Consider the following 10,712-nt stretch of genomic DNA (forward strand, 5'->3'; position numbering starts at 1 on the left):
ACACTGTATCACAGGACATGGGACAAGTGGCTTCTAAGCTAATGATGAGACAAGAGAGAGGATTCTTTATTGGATAAGTGATTCTCATTGTGGACACAATAAAGTATTCCCACAGCTTCCGAAATCAGCCTACTTGGCCAAGGAAATAGAAGGGAATTGAAAACAGGAAGACAAACCTAAAACAAAGTTACAACATACAAAGCAATAATAATGTTACTGCTAATTGTTCTCCACATGAAAATCTGGAAGCTTTATACCATCTTTCTTAAAAGGGAGGATGGTTTTGGTAAATTAAATGGCATTGGTATAAACCAGACTGCCTTACAGTGAATGCTTCAGTAAAGACTGTATTTGGAAAAGGCATAAACTCTCAATGCATCATAAGGCAAAGGGCTGTAGGGAATAGTCCAATAAAAGGAAAAAAGTCTGCTCAATGAAAACACTTTACAAGTGAATATATATTCACTCTAAAAGAGATATCTTAAAGTCTAACAGAGGTACCATTCAGGTGGCAAAAGCATCTCCCTTTGGCCCTAGTAGAGAGCCAAAATTGGAAGGAGTGCAATGTGCGGGAAATTATAAGCACTTTATTCCCATATTAACTAGATTTTCTTGTTCTGTAAACACATGTACATCTGATGTTCCCACCCAGGCTGTTTGTTGTAGAAGGAGTGCATGGGTTCTCTCCTGTTAACCATTTGGTCGCTCGATGAAAAGCATCACCATCACCCTTTGCACCCATTTAGCACTTCTGAAAGTCACTACATGGATTCAGTGATTAATCATGATTGATTTTTTTTCTTGCCAGCTTAATCGTCACACTTGAGTGGGGCTGATGTAGACCCAGGAGTGCTTAATTAGCCCACAGGACTGAGAAACCATATTTTAAAGCCAGGCTTGTAACGGAAGAAGCCTTCTAGATGAGGCAGCCTGCTGAGGTGAACTCAGACATGTGGTAGATGCAGTTTTTCATCAGGTCCATAGGAGCATGTTTGGGAAGTGGATGTTGGCTCAAAAAGACATATACTCTTCCTGGACTTGGGAAGATTGTTGTCTGTTGCCTTCTAGGACATGGGTTAGATAGGGAGACAGCTCAATATGAGTTCTCTGTGATATGAAAGTGAAGTGAGTGTAGTCACTCAGTTGTGTGACTCTCTGTGACCCCATGGACTGTAGCTTGCCAGGCTCCTCTTTCCATGGAATTCTCCAGGCAAGAATACTGGAGTGGGTAGCCATTTCCTCCTTCAGGGGGTCTTCCTCATCTAGGGATCAAACCCAGGTCTCCTGCATTGCAGGCAGATTCTTTACCATCTGAGCCACCAGGAAAGCCCTGATGATGTGATCTTGCCTTATTACTTAGGACAAATGCTTGCTTCAGTCTAGAAGGTAGGTGTGTTATACCACATAATTTTATATAAGTGACTTATTTGGTGTTTGTATTTTTGGTAAATTTAACATTCCTTAGGGTCTACCTTAAAATGCCAAACTCTTTATTATTCTTGAAAATGTTCCATGTCTATAAAGATGTCTTTTAGTAAGTATCTAAATTAAAGAACCAGCCTTCCTCATTCCCTTCCTTCTTTGCTTGGCTGGTGGAAGGCTTCCCTCCTTTCTTCTTTCTTTCCTTTCTCCTTTCTTCTTTCTTTCCTTTCTCCTTTCTGTTTCCTTTCCTTCCACTGGACATACCTTCTTTCCTATAATTAGGAAAGTTGTTTCTAAACTCAGTCTATTCCCACCTCAGATGAGAGGCTTTGTCTTTCTGTTGCATAAGCAGTTGCCCATTAAGTACAGTCTACAAACTATAGCCTCATATTGTACATGCAGTAAATAATCATCCAGGTATCCTCATCACTTCAGGTGGCATCTGGCTTGAGTCAAATCTGGACTAAAGACATCAGAAAGTCGTGACTCTTATCAGTCCTTCTCTTAACCTAGGAGGCCCAGAGGAACTTTATGAGAGTTGGATTCTCAAGGACTCTTCTAGGACTATTTGACGGACACTTGTATAATAGATATCACTGAGAATTGTGAAAGTGTTCTTATGCTGAAGTCATAAAGAAACAGTGGAAGACCTTGAGGCAAGGCTCAGTGCTATACTATTAGGCTGTAGACTCCTGGGAACTTTGATGGAGGAGAAGTAGAGGGAAGACTAGTGAGAACACAGGGAGTGGATGTAGAAGGTGAGGGGGCTTCCAGCTCAGACCCAGATGCCTGGGAATTGACCCTGAAAGAGTTGCCTCCAAGGGTGGTGGCCATGCAGATTGGAACTGCTACGAAGTGCTGATGAAGAGAATTAATCAGTGTGAAAGGCAACATTTTGGTGTTAAAGAACAGTATTGCATTGAAGAAGAAAAATCCTATGTTATCCAGAACTCTTTGGGCTGCAAGTGATAGAAACTCATTTTAGGCAGTTTGAGGAAGAAGAGGACTGTATTGGGTGCTCACATATCTTAGAAGTAAAGAGCTTGTTGGACTGGAGTTATAGCATAGGACCCAGGGCCTCAAGAACTTGAACCAACATGACTCCAGGGCCTTTCTCCGCCTCTTGCCACCATCTCCATCCATCCATTTCTCATCTGTATTGACTTTGTCCTGCAGATAAAATTTCTCTAAATGGCAGGGTTTAACAAACACAGGGAGAAAAGCTTTGTTGCCTGACCATGCATATGACAATCCGTGGGACAGACACTGTCTGCTCTTCTTTGGTCGTCTGATTCTCTATAATGTTGTGCAGAGGAATGAGCTATTATTTGGCTAGGGTGGGTCATATCACCCAAAATATGTGGGTGATATTTTAAGGTGAGGAGAGAGTAGTTACATGTCACAAGAAGCTTAGAACAACTTGCTGGGCACACAAAGATAATGGCTGTTGGAGTCTCCTATAAATTCCAGTGTAATATTACCACTATCAGCCTAGCAAACATACCTTTTTCTGAGTAACAGTTTATTCTGTTCCAAGAATTTTCACTTACGTATTACCTAAATTTTTGCTCACAGTGGTGCTCTGAGGGGTCGGTTAGACACACTTAGTCTTATTTCATTGACAAAGAAAACCCAGGTCTAGGCTAAATAGTAGTACATTCATATAAAGGCATAAAAGTAATGGAAATACACACACACACACACACACACACACACACACACACATATACACTTTACTCAATAATATACAAACTAGAAGATCTAGATCTAGTTCCAGTTTTGCCACTAATGAGGCTGTTGACATTAACAAATCCAACTTCACTATTTTGTGTCTCAGAAGGAGTTGAACTAGATCAGTAGTTCCCAAACTTTAACACGTATCAGAATCACCTGGATGGTTTGTTAAATACTCATTACTGGGCTCTACCCCCAGAGTTTCTGACTCGGTAGATTTGGGGTGGAGCCAGAGAATTTGCATTTCTAACAAGTTCCCACATGGATTAGTTTCCTACTGCTACTGCAACAAATCACTACAAACATGGTGGCTTAACACAACGCATTCATTATCTTACAGTTCTGGAGGTCAGAAGTTTGAAATACTTCTCACTGGCCTTAAGTCAAGGTGTTGGCAGAGCTACAATCCTTCTGGAAGCTCTGGAGAAGAATCCATTTCTTTGCCTTTTCTATCTTGTAGAGACTCTCTGCATTCCTTGGCATGTGGCCCCTTCTTTCATCTTCAAAGCTAACATTGTAGTTCCTACAAATCTCTGACTGACCTCCTCTGCTGCCTCCTCCTTGCAAGTTAAAGGTCCCTTGTGATTACATTGGGTCCACCCAGATAATCAAGGATAATCTCTTTACTTTAAGGTCAGCTGAATAGCAACATTAATTTCATCTACAATTTTAATAGCCCCTTACCATGGAACATAAATATTCACAGGTTCTAGAATTAGCACATAGACATCTTTGGGGGCCATTATTCTGTCAACTACATCAGGATTCACTCACTGAGAACTGCTGGACTCCAGAATTATTCCATGTTCATTCAGCTCAAAAATTCTGATTCTGAGATTGCTAAGCAGAATTGTTCTCACTTCTCTGAAAATAGACTCATTGCTTACCTATTTTTATATTAATCCTTTCCATTGGTTGAGCTTTATTACAGAAATACTTCGCTCCAGAGTAAAACTGTTCTCCCAATGAAAGCTATTTATTCCCTCTTCTCTAACAGGAAGAGGCTCAATAAAGGGCTGTCTCCAAGAGGCTTTCTGTCCATGAGCAGAATTCTGGCTCAGTGGTGAGGTAACATGAGGTCTGAGGCTTGGAAGGTCCATATTCTCAAGGTTCACATCAAATAGCCTGTCTTGATTATTTTGTGATTTCAGGTTATCTACTTTCCTCATTCTTGAAGAGTTAGAAGTTTTCCTAGCTTTAACTAACTTCAAGCAAGAAGGCCCTGAATGTTATAAAAGGCTTCAATTTCTATCTGCTGGGTTTAAATTAGTTATTGGTGAGACCAGGCTTTGGGTCAAGTCACCTAAGAACCACTGGGAGTTGCTATGGGAACTGCTCTATTGTCTATTTTTCCTTGATTCCTCCCTCTTTATCATTTTGAATCTGAGCAGACAAATCTGTCTGACAGTATCTCAAATGCATATGTTGGATCTGAAAATGGATGGATAAAGTAATTGTCACTTTTTCCCTTTCCCTTTCTTAACCTCATCACTTATTTGCATTTAAATCTGAGGGAATCTAAACTTCTTTTGCAGTGAAAAATCTTGCTATAGTCACCTCTTCCCTCTGTAGCAATTTGCTTTGAATTTCATGTTGTCCTTCACTTAATATGGACTCAAGCATTTTTTTAGGGGAGTACTTTAAGGTCTAAAGAACTAAGTCTCTGACAGCAGAATAGTGAGAAAAATTTCTGTGGTATTTAAAGAACAGTATGTTTGTTGGGCTTTATCTTCCTAACCTAAATAAAATTTTATTGACATGCATTAAAAGGAACTCTACCAGCTTTGGAATTTTTCTTTTGAATCCACTAATTACCTGCTTAAATTGATAAGTCCCTTGCTGCATTGGAAGATTAGAGGTGTCTTATTAAAGATGCACACTTTTAAAACTATTTTAAAAAAAGTGTATGCACATATACATCTATTTATATAAAATCTAGGTTAGTGTAATTAATATAATTGAGCATTGCATTTGATTTTGAACTTCCTGACAATGAAAGTAAAAAGAGAAACTCAATTCACTATAATTTTCATCTCGAAAAATGTTAGCATTTCCTCAGGTGAGCCAGTTTTTTTAGATATTATATATTTTAAAAATATTTTAAAGGACATACAAATCCAAATGCTGATTTTCAGGGTATTTATTACCAGTATTGTTTATATTAGCAAAGAAGTACTAATAACTAGAAGTAAACATTGAGGAAGAGTGGTATAATATAATATTCCATACAACTATTACATAACAGTGATATATGCTCATAGAAGAGGATCTTATGATGGTATAAAAAGCCATGTTGAAAATGCGTACTTCTCATTCTGTGAAAATGTTTATGCTAATACACTTAAAGTTTAAATATGTACTCTATAACAAAATATCAATGGTATGATGGTACTAGTGGTAAAGAACCTGCTTGCCAATGCAGGAGACATAAGAGACACAGGTTTGGTCCCTGGGTCAGGAAGATCCCCTGGAAGAAGGCACGGCAACCCACTCCAGTGTTCTTGCTTGGAAAATCCTATAGACAGAGGAGCGTGGCAGGCTACAGTCCATAGGGTTGCAAAAAGTCAGACACAGCTGAAGAGATTTAGAATGCATGTTTATTTGAAGGGTGGAATTATAAATCACTTTTCTTTTCTTTTTTTTTGTTTGTTTATCTGTATTTTTGCATGTAAATATGTGTTACTTTCTATATTTTTTAATTAAAAAAATAATTTCCTCCATAGGCCTTTAGAGTAAGAGACGTTTGACAGCCTTGAGCACTATATGATACGTTAAACAACAGTTTTACAAAACCATTCTTCCTAAAGTTTATCAAAATCCCATGGTGTAACTTAGGGCATTTCTTTGTATCATGAAACAAGGTGGTGGCAATCCAGCAAGCACTAGGCTGATAACGTCCAGTAACTCAATAAATATGCAAACAAATTACAGAAGTGCTTCTTGAATTTTATTAACAACATCCACATAAGATATTTGGAGGTGTTGTTAAAGTGCATATTCTGGTTCAGTAGGTCTGAGATGGAGCCCGAGACTCTGTGATCCTAACATGCTGCTTGTCCATACTACTTTGCATCAGTTCAGTTCAGTTCAATCACACAGTTGTGTCTGACTGTTTGGGACCCCATGGACTACAGCATGCCAGGTCTCCCTGTCCATCACCAACTCCTGGAGTTTGCTCAAACTCATGTCCAGTGATGCCATCCAACCATGTCATCCTCTGTCACCCTCTTCTCCTCCCACCTTCAGTCTTTCCCAGTGTCAGGGTCTTTCCCAGTGACTCAGTTCTCATCAGGTGGCCAAAGTATTGGAGTTTCAGCTTCAGCATCAGTCCTTTCAATGAATATTCAGGACTGATTTCCTCCAGGATGGACTGGTTGGACCTCCTTGCAGTTCAAGGGACTCTCAAGAGTCTTCTTCAATACCACAGTGCAAAAGCATCAATTCTTCAGTGCTCAGCTTTCTTTATAGTCCAACTCTCACATCCATACATAACTACTGGAAAAACCATAGCTTTGACTAGACAGACCTTTGTTGGTAAAGTAATGTCTCTGCTTTTTAATATGCTAAGTTGGTCATAGCTTTTCTTCCAAGGAGCAAGCGTCTTTTTATTTCATGGCTGCAATCACCATCTGCAGTGATTTTGGAGCCCTCAGAAATAAAGTCTGTCACTGTTTCCACTGTTTCCCCATCTATTTTCCATGACTTTGCATAGTAAGGACTTAGATCATCTAAGGAACCAGTTGGAACTTACTGGTTCCCACCCTAGGCTGTCCATCAGAGTCACCTGCAGAACTTTAAAAAGTTCAGATTTCAGGGCTTACCTTAGATTTGGAGGTGGAGCTTAGGGATCAGTATCTTAGAAAACCTCCCTAGTTATTTGGATAAAGCTGGTTCAAGACAGGGTGTGTGTGAGGTTCATTTCCTGAGACAGTCTTATTTGTCACTCATTCCAGATGTAGTTTTGATAGGAGCAGCACAGAAGCCTGCCTAGAGGGTGGCCTGTCTGTCTTGCCCTTTGTGAGAATTATCCCCTGACTTCATAGCAGACTTTAGGTAGCAAGCTTGTCCATGTCACTCAAAGTGGGAAGCCAGGTTGACATCGCCACCATCTCTCTGCCCTTTATGGGCCACTGTGGTTGCTTCTAGAAGGAAGGTATTAATTTTCCATAATCCACTATAGATTTGCTCAAATAAATATATTGCTAACTGCATAATATTGCCTGTCAATGAGTTTATCTAGTAACTTACTCAACAAACCTATAATTGAAACAGTCATCATGTTTGTAATTTTGTTTCTCCCATGTTTAACTTCTTACATAAAAATCACATAGGTGATACTGCAGCTGTTTTATTCAGTGTGGACAGATTAATTATATTTGCATGAGGTCCATGTCGGACTCTAATTGAGAAATATACTGAGTAAATACCCACGTGGACTCACGACGTAAGGTTTTCATGGAAACTGAAAAACCCATGAGCTGCCAAGGAGGTCCACATCCTTCGGGATATCTAGTTCACGCAGAGAGCAATGTGTGACGTTGCAGGACATGTCAGTTTATCCTCTGGTAGGTCCAGACCAGCAGCTCACATGTGCCAGCCTGTCACTTAGAACTAGCTCATGCTACTGGTATCTCCATATGCTTGTATTTGAGAGCAGTAAAACCCTGGCTTTTGAGTTTTAATCAGGCATACCTAATTTCCACATAAAAATTGAAGGCTAACCATGCTAGTATGTGGTGGGCAATTTCCATCTCAAGGGCAAATTTACTTTCCACAGACATTGCTCTCCAACAGGTTTCTGAGAAGCCCACGTAACAGTGATGTGTAGGACAGTTAATGAACAATTCTTTGACTAATAGATTAACTGTGACTTTGTAACAAGCAAATCAGTGCCTATTACTGGAATACATTCTGACAGTCAGATTTTATTTTCCTGTTACTAGAGTTAGAATCTGTGCTGCAAAATGCAGTATGCCCTGGCCCCCTATGGTAGGTCTACTCCATGGTGAATCAAGCCTTGATTTCTCTAAGGTGCTTTTTGTATTTATAATCCCTATTATGATAACCTGCTGAGCTAGTGGGTTGTGTAAATGCACAGTACCGCTGTCCAGGAGTGATTACAAGATGAATAATTTTTACCTCTTGGCAAAAGATGAGAGTGTCTCCATTTTCCCTGTCCTCTCTGCCCACTTTTCCTTGGCTGCATTCTAGGAAGCTCCCTTTCTCCTTCGCCCCAGGCACGAGTAATTACACACATCAATGTTAAAGAAAAACTGTGAGCTAAAGTTCAGGACCAGAATGATACTGATGAGCACCATTTAGTTTCCTATTTGGAGTTTTTTCAAGTTGATTTTTCTTTTGACTGCAGCTGCCCAGCATATGTGGTTCACCCAGCCACATAGCGTTTCCTCTTCGACAGGGACCTTTCGACATTTGAGAGGTGGCTGACCTCTTCATATTTCCTTCCTCCCCAGTCTCTGCTGTTCCTTCTTCTTGGTCCCCTTATCTCCCTGCTTCCGGCTTCTTCTTCCTCTTCCTCCTTCCCTGGTGACAGATAGAAGCAGGAGTCTGGCACCTCCAGGGTCAAATGCATAATGTCCTGGTTTAGCTCCTGTTTGATTCCAGCCCTGTCCCTTGGGGGATGCTGCATTATTGTTGTGACCTAGCCTTGTAGCACCGCAGGTTAATGGATCAATTCAGCCTTCAAATCATCCTATGACCTGTCGATATGAAATTCTAGCAATTACTGAAGTGGGAAGGCTGGGAAGTGGCTAAAAACATTCCCTATTGATCACTTTAGAGTATGATGAACTTGTTTAAGAAAAATTGATCCAACACATTGATTTTTTTTTTTTTTATCAGAGAATCTCATGAATGCAATTTAAGTCACAATATTTCTTGCCTTGCAGTATTTTCTTCACGAGGAGAATCTGTGAGGCAAACCAACCCATGAGAGATATTGAGAATAGTTTCTAAGTACTCTCCCACCTGCCTGCTAAGTCATTTTAGAAAATGTTTTTGTATCATGCCGGTTATTAAATGGAAGGTCTCCTGTCCTCCATGTTTTGTACATTTAACCCTCTCACAAACCTTTTCTTTAACAACTCTCTCTTTCTTCCATTCCAACACTTGTACCCCTCTTAAGTCCTAGTTGGAAGTTTCTGCTTGAGGAGCAGTCTCTCTGACACAGCGTATGTGTTCTCATTTATTTTGTGGAGAACAGGTTTTGGAAAATGAGAATCTTAAGTATGGCTAAAGATAGCCCTATATCTGGATATTTCTGTGAACTACTTGGGTAGTGGTGGTGATGAATTGCAAATCCCAGGGACCAGTTATGCTCTGAGCAGGGTCGTTTCTATTACACAAGCTTCTGTGTCAGCTAGAACTTTCCACTTGAAAAGGTGCCCCCAATCCTTACCTACTTCTAAACATCTCTCCCATGTACCTCTATGGGCTCTGTCTGAGTTGGCATTCTGTTAGGGAGTGGATCAGACATTTCAAATATGCATGATCAGCAGCAGCACTTTGGAAACTTCCAAAAGGTCCCATTCTGGACCTTTAAGAATTTTCCACAGTTTGTTGAGATCCATACTGTCAAAGGCTTTGGCATAGTCAATAAAGCAGAAGTAGATGTTTTTCTGGAACTCTCTTGCTTTTTCAATGATCCAATGGATGTAGGCAATTTGATCTCTGGTTCCTTTGCCTTTTCTAAATCCAGCTTGAACATCTGGAAGTTCATAGTTCATGAAATGTTGAAGCCTGGTTTAGAGAATTTTGAGCTTTACTTTGCTAGCGGGTGAGATGAGTGCCATTGGGCTGTAGTTTGAACATTCTTTGGCATTGTCTTTCTTTGGGATTGGAATGAAAACTGACCTTTTCCAGTCCTGTGGCCACTGTAGAGTTTTCCAAATTTGCTGGCATATTGAGTGCAGCACTCAAGAAGAAAAGGTGTGGTACATATATACAATGGAATATTGTTCAGCCATAAAAAGGAAGAAAATTGGATCATTTACAGTGATATGGATGAACTGGAGCCTGTTTGACAGAGTGAAGTAAGTCAGAAAGAGAAAAACAAGTATCGTATATTACCACATATATATGGAAGCTAGAAAAATGATACCAACTGACCTATTTGCAGAGCAAGAATAGAGGTGCAGACATAGAGAACAGCCTTGTGGACACAGTGGAAGACGGAGCTGCTGCTGCTAAGTCGCTTCAGTCGTGTCCGACTCTGTGCAACCCCATAGATGGCAGCCCACCAGGCTCCCCCGTCACTGGGATTCTCCAGGCAAGAACGCTGGAGTGGGTTGCCATTTCCTTCTCCAATGCATGACAGTGAAAAGTGAAAGTGAAGTCGCTGAGTCGTGAGAGGAGGGGCCAGATTCAGAGAGTAGCATTGACATACATACACTACCGTGTATAAAATAGCTAGTGGGAAGCTGAAGTGTCCGCAGAGCACCGAGCTAGGTGATGACCTAGAGGGATGGGATGGGAGGTGGAAGGGAGGGGATATAGGTATACGTATAGCTGATTCATGATGTGGTATAGCAGGAACT

The sequence above is a fragment of the Cervus canadensis genome, chromosome 14 (genome assembly GCF_019320065.1).
Source record: "Cervus canadensis isolate Bull #8, Minnesota chromosome 14, ASM1932006v1, whole genome shotgun sequence".
Classification (NCBI taxonomy): Eukaryota; Metazoa; Chordata; class Mammalia; order Artiodactyla; family Cervidae; genus Cervus; species Cervus canadensis.